The following is a 9,611-nucleotide window of genomic DNA, read 5'->3' as shown; positions in this document are numbered from 1 at the left end:
TCTTGATGCTGTGGACTTTCAAGTTCAAAGTGATGCTATAGAGTTTCAAGTTCAAAGTGGTGATGGCGGTAGTAGTTCAACTAATGAAGAAGTTTTTCCCAATATTTTGGAATTTGAGGGAATCAATTTCAATGAATATTATGATGATTGATGCTTGTATCAATTATGTACTTTTTTTATTTAGTTGTTGATGAATTTCATTAGGTATTGACCTTAAATATTATGTTGTAGTTGATTTGAATCATTTTGTTTCACTTGATATTATGGTATTTAACTTATATATGTTATGACTTGTGATATTTTTATACATTTTAATATTGTGAACTTAAAAAGAGTGTTATATATATATATATATATATATATATATATATATATATATATATATGCTTTGAATATTATGTAAAAACAATTTTAAAAAAATATTATATTATATAAACCGGTTCAACCGCAGTTTAACCCGTTGAACAAGTGAACCAGTACCTTCATCGGTTTAAGGTCGGGTCCGATTTTAAAAACATTGTCTATAATAATAAAATATAATTTAAATATAAATTCAATAAAACAAAAATATATATTTATTATAAAAAATTACCTTAAGAGTAAAGGAAAGAAATATGGATGATTCACGATCGAACATAAAAAGACATGCGATACCATGCCCACGATTGGAGAAGAAGGAGACAATCGCCAATAGCAATTTTACTATATCTTTTGCACGACACATTTTTCTAAATAAAAATTCCAAAATTGCAGAGCCCCAATTCAAAGTTTCGACTACTTCAAAATCGATGAGATGTCGCAACCACATACAATAGACTTGGTTGCGAGATTTGTTAGGTGTCAATATCTCACCAATGATTTTTAATATGCATGTTCGGGTAAATGCTTTTGCCTCATCCTCGGAATACTTTTCTTTCAACTCTTTAAATTAGTTTGCAGCCACGCTAACGGTATTCGACCACCGTTGAAATCCGGCGGGGAAGCTCCATGATAATTCATGCACAACGTATTCCAATTATCATCCGCCGCACCACAAATAACATGTAACAACCCGATTTTCAAAATAATATTTAATTGAAATTTTAGAGGTTAATTGTGAAAATTGGTAAATTGTTGGTGACTAAATCAAAATTTATGAGAGTTTATAGGCCATTTTAGAAGTGAAGAAAATCCAAGGACCAAGCCTTGAATTTACCCTAAAACTGTCGGCAGCTTTGATTATAAGCGTGCATTTGGTTCTGATTTTCAGAACCAAAAGGCTCCCAATTTTCCTTTCCCATACGCAGTTTCCAACTCCGATTCCGACGCCGTCCAAATTCCGATCATCGTTTTAAACCCACCGTGTGTTCATCATCGAGCGAGGAACAAACCCTTCAATTAATTGAAGCGAACGCGGCCAAACGTCGGGAATTTCCAGTCAAAGTAGCGACGGTTTTGTTAGCTCTATCGCCGAGGAAATCTTAAATTCACCGCTGATCGTTGCTCCGTTTACGACACCTCCCGCACCATCGTGTTCCTTGTGCCGTTCCGAGTTCACCGGTGTCAACCTTGTCCGCCGTAGACGGCGGCGCGTGAGGAGGTGGTGCAGTCAAAGATTCGGCCGATTTGAAATCGAGCTCTCCGCCGTTCAAAAATTTGAACCGATCGTTGTAAGTATCTTGAAATCGCTCAAAATAATTTTTAGAAATTTTTCCGGGATTTTTAGGGCCCCGGAGGACGCCTCACGCGCCACACGCGCCGCAGGGCGAGTGGCTGCTGGAAACCGGTTTAACCGGTTTTCAACCGGTTCTGACCGGTTTGACCGGTTTCAACCGGTTCGAACCGGTTTGACCGGTCTGACTCGGTTTGACCGGTCTGAGCCGGTTTGACCGGTCTGACCCGACCCGACTGTTGACCCGACCCGACCCGACCGTTGACCCGACCCGACCCGACCGTTGACCGTTGACCGTTGACCGTTGACTTTCTTTTATCAAAACTTAAAATGGCTTTGACCGAGCATTAAACGACCGTTAATATTTTCCGAGTATACCTATCCTGATAGTTTCGACGTGCCGAATCCGTTTCCGTTGTTGTTTTGTCAAATTCGAATCCGAAGGTCTCCAAATCTACGGTCAAAGTGGTTGACTTTGACTTTGACCAAGAATATGAATTTTCAAAAAGTCATACTTTATGTTTTTCGACGTCCTGATTCCGATTCCGCAATCCGTTTGGCCAAATTCAGACTCGAAATACCCCAAAATGATAGTCAAACCCGAAAAATGCTTATATACTTAAGAATTCTAGCTTTGAACAATTAAGTAAAATTTGGGCTGATTAATTATTATTGTTTGAAGGTACAAGAGACTCTCCGGATCGTTCGATAGCTCGACCCAACTCTTCTAGATCAGTTAAACCACGTATACCAGTATTCACTCGTAAGACTCGTAAATTTTATGATTTTAGAGATTTATTTATGTTACCCATTAGTAATATAGTGATATTATAAATTAGGTTCGAAAACTGTAGCAGAGCGTGGTGAAACCAGCAATCAGTAGATCCACGATTTGAACCTATTATCGAGGTGTGTTCCCTATTTATTACTGAACTGTTTTATTTGTTTTAATATGTGGTACACTGAATCTTTGGTTTCCGTATTGTTGATGCACCGATTTAATGTGATGATTTATGGATTTTGACTGTTATCTGATATTTGTTTTGAAATGGTATATGATTACCATGTTTATGGATTTAGGGAATTTATAACACGGTGCAATTAAATTTTTGGAATACGAATTTATAAAGTACAGCTCTGATCAAGCTGGAAAATTTTACGGACCTAATGTGACTCTTAGGTAGGCTCTGCGGCCCTGAGATCATTCTCGGTAGGCCCTGCGGCCCTAAGATGTGTTCTTAGGTAGGCCCCACGGCCCCGAAATCTATCTTGGGTAGGCTCTCAGGCCCTAAGATGTTCCCTTAGTGTAACGCTTTGTAAAGAGATTTACTGCAGTATAAATTTTATGGGACTTAATGGACTATGATTTGTTTAGTGTACCTATTGAAATTTTATGGTAATGTTGGGACACACTGAGCCTAGCTCACTTTTCGAAAATGTTTTCCCCCTTTCAGATACTGTTGGTTAGTTACCCTGGATTGAGCACTTGGAGGATCAACATATCTCTTGAAGTATATTTGATTGTAATGTTTTTACCTTGCAAGTTGTCTTTATTTTGTTAACATGGACCTATTTTAAAGTATGGTATTTTAATATGATGACACTTTTGCTATTACTATTCGTTTATCGTGATTTGATTTTTAAGATATGTTTTAAATAAATTTATTTTATTGGTTATATTTACAAGTTAGGTTTTGATAGTATGATTTATTATAACTTCAGGTCATTATAATGTGATTTTACATTGATTGAATAACGGTTTCGGAAGAAAAAATGTCTTAAAGAATCATAATGTGATCCACTAGACTTTCCGAAACGCATAGGCCGGTTTAGGGGGTTACATTTATTGGTATCAGAGCTTTTGGTTTTTAAACCTCGGATTGTGTATGAGTCCAAATTGAAAATACGATTTTGAAATATTTACAAAACAAGTTACTAAGGCCATGTCACAAAGTTATTAAGATTTTAATTGTGTTTAGAGACTCCAAGTGCTTGTCTAACCATAAGTTTTATCTTCTGTAGTAAACTTGAGATCCACCAAAAATGAGTGCTAGACGTGGTCGTCGAACTAGCCGTGGACGAGGTCGAGTGGCTAGATTTGCAGATCCGATCGATGAGATACGAGTAGATCCCCCACCTCCGATAGGTGATCCTGCTCCTACGACCCCAACGAATCTGCCTCCTACCGATGGTATTGGCATGACTACACCGATCATAGGAGCGACAGATATTGAGTCAGAATCTACCGGAGTTGCTTTGGATGAGACTTTTAGTAGACAATTTCTGCAGTTGATACAGGGAGCAGTCAGAGCTGCTGGTGTTGTATCTGAGGTTCCTATTTCGCAGACTCTAATTGCTAATGGGGTCAGGACTTTTGGAGGACAGCTTGGAGGAATTCCTACTGAAGCAGAAGATTGGCTACAGGATACAGAAAGACGCATGGATCAGTTGGGTTGGACTCAGCAAAGAGATATTTGGGGGCAGTAGCGATGTTAGATGGAAATGCCACACATGGTGGGAGTCAGTGACCAGTAGTGTTTCTACTGATCGTTTGACATGGGATTTCTTCAAGGAACGCTTTCGGAGCCGATTCTTGGGTGAGCGCTACTTAGTCCAGAGACGACAGCAGTTTCAGGACTTGGTTCAGGGTGACATGACTGTTTCAGAGTATGAGATAGAGTTCTTGAAATTGTTAAAGTATGGAATCAGTCTGGTGCCTACCGAAAGAGATCGATGTCGTAAATTTGCCTTTGGACTCAGATACGAGCTACGTAAGCAGGTGGTAGCCCTTCAAGATGAGATTTTTGATGTGCTGGTAAGCAGAGCCAGGATGCTGAGGAGATGGAGGGTTAGCTTCTGGTAGAGAGCGTGTTGATCAGGAGCGATCTAGGAAATCTTTTGGCCCTACTGAATCATCCGCACATTCCGGTAAGAGGACTCGTACTTCAGCCCCTCAGAGGAGCAATACCCGTTTCAGGCCTACTGTATCATCACCTTCAGCTGTTAGTAGAGGTGGTTCTTCGGTTCCGGTTCTAGTGCCTCAGTGTGACTTTTGTGGGAAACGCACACACGGAGAGTGTTATAGGAAGACCGGAGCATGTTTTCATTGTGGATCTAGTGGACATTTTCGGAGGGATTGTCCTCAGCTAGCTTCGTCTGAGCGGATCGCTACCCAGACTCCTGTGCGTTCTCAGACTACAGTACAGACTCCAATTAGAGATCGTAGCCAAGTAAAGGCTCGTGGTTCAGCGTCCAGGACAGACAGTAGAGCTCGACCTCAGCAAAATAGAGGGCCAACAGTTTCTGAGGCTAGACAGCCAGCTTTGGTTTATGCCACTAGACGACGTGATGACAGAGATGAGCCAGAGGTTATTGCAGGTACATTTACTATTTATTCTATCCCATACTTTGCATTACTGGACAATGGCTCCACTCACTCCTATGTATCGAGCTCAGTATCTCGAAACCTTCAGATTCCGATAGAGAACACTGAAAATACTGTTACAGTTACAAGTCCAGTAGGACAAGCAGTAGTATTAGTGAATAAGGTATTTCGGCATTGTCCTTTGGAGGTGCAGGGAGAAATTTTTCTCGCTGATCTTATGGAGCTTCCTCTAGAGGAGTTTGATCTAATTCTTGGGATGGATTGGTTGAATAAACACAAGGTAAATCTGGATTGCGAGTACAAGCGAGCTACCCTGAAGACTTCAGATGGTCGGACTGTTGTGTTAATTGGTGAACGGCGTGGCTATCTCTCCAATATAGTTTCAGCGATGGAAATTGATCGTATGATCCGAAAGGGATATGAGACGTTCATTGCCTGTATTTTGAACACTAAAGGTGTATTGTCCACGATCGAGGAGATTCGTACAGTTAGCGAGTTTCCTGATGTTTTCCTGAGGAGTTGCCTGGGTTACCTCCTGATAGAGAGGTAGAGTTCGAGATTGAGACTTATCCGGGATCTTCACCTATTTCTATGGCACCTTATCGCATGGCTCCAAAGGAACTTAAGGAGTTGAAGGTCCAATTGCAAGAATTATTCGATCGAGGATTTATCCGACATAGTACTTCACCATGGGGAGCTCCAGTTCTATTCGTGAAAAAGAAGGATGGGTCGCTAAGATTATGTATTGACTATCGGAAATTGAACAAGATGACGGTCAAGAATAAATACCCATTACCCAGGATTGATGACTTATTTGATCAATTGCGAGGAGCTACTGTATTCTCTAAGATTGATCTTCGTTCGAGGTATTATCAATTGAAAGTTAAAGGATCTGATGTTGCAAAAACGGCCATTCGCACTAGATATGGTCATTATGAATTTTAGTGATGCCTTTTGGTTGACGAACGCTCCTGCAGCTTTCATGGATTTGATGAATCGGGTGTTCCGACCATATTTGGATCAATTTGTGGTGGTCTTCATTGACGATATTCTGATCTATTCTCGTACTGAGGCAGAGCATGACGAGCATTTGAAGATCGTTCTGCGGACTTTGAGAGAGCATCGTCTATATGCCAAACTAAGCAAGTGTGAGTTTTGGCTTCAAGAAGTGTCATTTCTGGGGCATATTTTTCTGCGCGAGGTGTTCAGGTTGATCCCAGCAAGATAGAGGCTATTATGAATTGGAAACGACCTAAGAATGTATCTGAAATCCGCAGTTTCTTGGGCTTGGCTGGTTATTATCGACGTTTTGTTGAGGGCTTCTCGATCATTGCTTCTCCTTTGACAAAGTTGTTAAGGAAGAATGTGTTGTTTGACTGGGGCGAGGCACAACAGGAGAGCTTTGAGAAATTAAAGGCGGTTTTGACTCAAGCACCGGTGTTGATTCAACCGGAGTCCGGGAAGGATTTTACAGTGTATAGTGATGCTTCACATTCAGGACTTGGTTGTGTTTTAATGCAGGAAAGTAAGGTGGTGGCTTATGCATCCCGTCAGCTGCGGCCGCATGAGAGTAATTATCCTACTCACGATTTAGAGTTGGCAGCAGTAATTTTTGCCTTGAAGATTTGGAGACACTATCTTTATGGAGAAGTGTTACATTTTCACAGATCATAAGAGCTTAAAGTATCTTCTGACCCAGAAGGAACTTAATTTGAGACAGCGTCGCTGGTTAGAGCTTCTAAAGGATTATGATTGCGTGATTGATTACCACCCTGGTAAGCTAACATTGTAGCAGATGCTTTGAGTCGGAAGACGGTATCGGAGTTGAGGTCTTTAATGGCCAAGATGAATTTATATGACGATGGCACTTTGTTAGCAGAATTGCAAGTTAAGCCGACCTTGGTTGTGAGATCAAAGCTAAGCAGCCCCTTGATAGCTCCTTGCTTTCCATCTTTGAGCAAGTAGAGCAGGGGACAAACACAGATTACGCAATTGATCAGGATGAAGTTTTATGCTTTAAAGGTAGATATTGTGTGCCTGATGACGCTGAATTGAGGCAGACTATCCTTACTGAGGCTCATAGTAGTCCATATGCTATGCACCCCGGAGGAGATAAGATGTATCGGAATTTGAGAGAGAGGTATTATTGGACTGGTATGAAGAAAGACATATCTGACTTTGTGGCTAGGTGTTTGACTTGTCAGCAAGTTAAGGCAACATCAACATCCATCAGGTTTGTTACAGCCTATCAAGATTCCTGAATGGAAATGGGAGCGTATTACTATGGATTTTGTTACTGGCTTGCCTATGACTCCTTTGAAAAAAGATTCAGTTTGGGTGATTGTTGACAGACTTACAAAGTCAGCTCACTTCATTCCTGTGCGAGTAAATTATACTTTGGAAGCTGGCAAGATTGTATATTCAGAGATTGTCAGATTGCATGGTGTTCCATTGTCTATTATTTCTGATCGAGATCCGAGATTTACTTCGATTTTGGAAGGCGTTACATACGGCTTTGGGAACAAGATTGGATTATAGTACATCCTTTCATCCACAAACTGATGGTCAATCTGAGAGAGTAATTCAGATTCTGGAGGATATGTTGCGGGGTTGTGTAATCGATTTTCATGGTAGTTGGGAGAACTTTTTGCCGTTGGCTGAATTTGCTTACAATAACTTATCAGACCAGTATTCGTATGGCACCCTATGAAGCACTCTATGGGCGTAAATGTCGCACTCCGATCTGTTGGACTGAGTTGCGTGATAGGAAAACGTTGGGACCTGAGTTAGTGCGAGAGACGGAGGACACAGTCAGATTAATCCGTGACCGTCTGAAAGAGGCATTTGATAGGCAAAAATCTTATGCAGATCAAAGAAGGAAGGATATACAGTTTGAAGTGGGAGATCGGGTCTTTTTGAAAGTTTCACCCTGGAAGAAAGTATTAAGATTCGCGTAAGGGTAAATTGAGTCCAAGATTTATTGGACCATTTCGTATCTTGAAGAGGGTAGGACCTGTTGCATATCAGCTTGAGTTGCCTTCTGAGCTAAGTCGTATTCATGATGTCTTTCATGTATCAATGTTGAGGAGATACCGTCCAGATCCAGGTCACATTATTCAGGTTGAAGAAGTAGAGCTGAGACCTGATTTGTCATATGAAGAGGAGCCCATTCAGATCTTGGAGAGAGATGAACGAGTTCTTCGGAATAGACGAATTCCAATGGTCAAAGTTCAGTGGAGAAATCGAGGCCCCTCAGAAGCCACTTGGGAGACATTGGAGTCAATGGAGGCTCAGTTTCCTCAACTATTCTCATAAGGTAAATTTCGAGGACGAAATTTCTTGTAGAGGGGGGAATTGTAACAACCCGATTTTCAAAATAATATTTAATTGAAATTTTAGAGGTTAATTGTGAAAATTGGTAAATTGTTGGTGACTAAATCAAATTTATGAGAGTTTATAGGCCATTTTAGAAGTGAAGAAAATCCAAGGACCAAGCCTTGAATTTACCCTAAAACTGTCGGCAGCTTTGATTATAAGCGTGCATTTGGTTCTGATTCAGAACCAAAAGGCTCCCAATTTTCCTTTCCCATACGCAGTTTCCAACTCCGATTCCGACGCCGTCCAAATTCCGATCATCGTTTTAAACCCACCGTTGTGTTCATCATCGAGCGAGGAACAAACCCTTCAAATTAATTGAAGCGAAACGCGGCCAAACGTCGGGAATTTCCATCAAAGTAGCGACGGTTTTGTTAGCTCTATCGCCGAGGAAATCTTAAATTCACCGCTGATCGTTGCTCCGTTTACGACACCTCCCGCACCATCGTGTTCCTTGTGCCGTTCCGAGTTCACCGGTGTCAACCTTGTCCGCCGTAGACGGCGGCGCGTGAGGAGGTGGTGCAGTCAAAGATTCGGCCGATTTGAAATCGAGCTCTCCGCCGTTCAAAAATTTGAACCGATCGTTGTAAGTATCTTGAAATCGCTCAAAATAATTTTTAGAAATTTTTCCGGGATTTTTAGGGCCCCGGAGGACGCCTCACGCGCCACACGCGCCGCCGCAGGGCGAGTGGCTGCTGGAAACCGGTTTAACCGGTTTTCAACCGGTTCTGACCGGTTTGACCGGTTTCAACCGGTTCGAACCGGTTTGACCGGTCTGACTCGGTTTGACCGGTCTGAGCCGGTTTGACCGGTCTGACCTGACCCGACTGTTGACCCGACCCGACCCGACCGTTGACCCGACCCGACCCGACCGTTGACCGTTGACCGTTGACCGTTGACCGTTGACTTTCTTTTATCAAAACTTAAAATGGCTTTGACCGAGCATTAAACGACCGTTAATATTTTCCGAGTATACCTATCCTGATAGTTTTCGACGTGCCGAATCCGTTTCCGTTGTCTGTTTTGTCAAATTCGAATCCGAAGGTCTCCAAATCTACGGTCAAAGTGGTTGACTTTGACTTTGACCAAGAATATGAATTTTCAAAAAGTCATACTTTATGTTTTTCGACGTCCTGATTCCGATTCCGCAATCCGTTTGGCCAAATTCAGACTCGAAATACCCCAAAATGATAGTCAAAC

This window comes from Hibiscus syriacus, unplaced genomic scaffold (genome assembly GCF_006381635.1).
Source record: "Hibiscus syriacus cultivar Baekdansim isolate YM2019G1 unplaced genomic scaffold, ASM638163v2 tig00110548_pilon, whole genome shotgun sequence".
Classification (NCBI taxonomy): Eukaryota; Viridiplantae; Streptophyta; class Magnoliopsida; order Malvales; family Malvaceae; genus Hibiscus; species Hibiscus syriacus.
Note: the sequence above shows the minus strand (reverse complement) of the source record.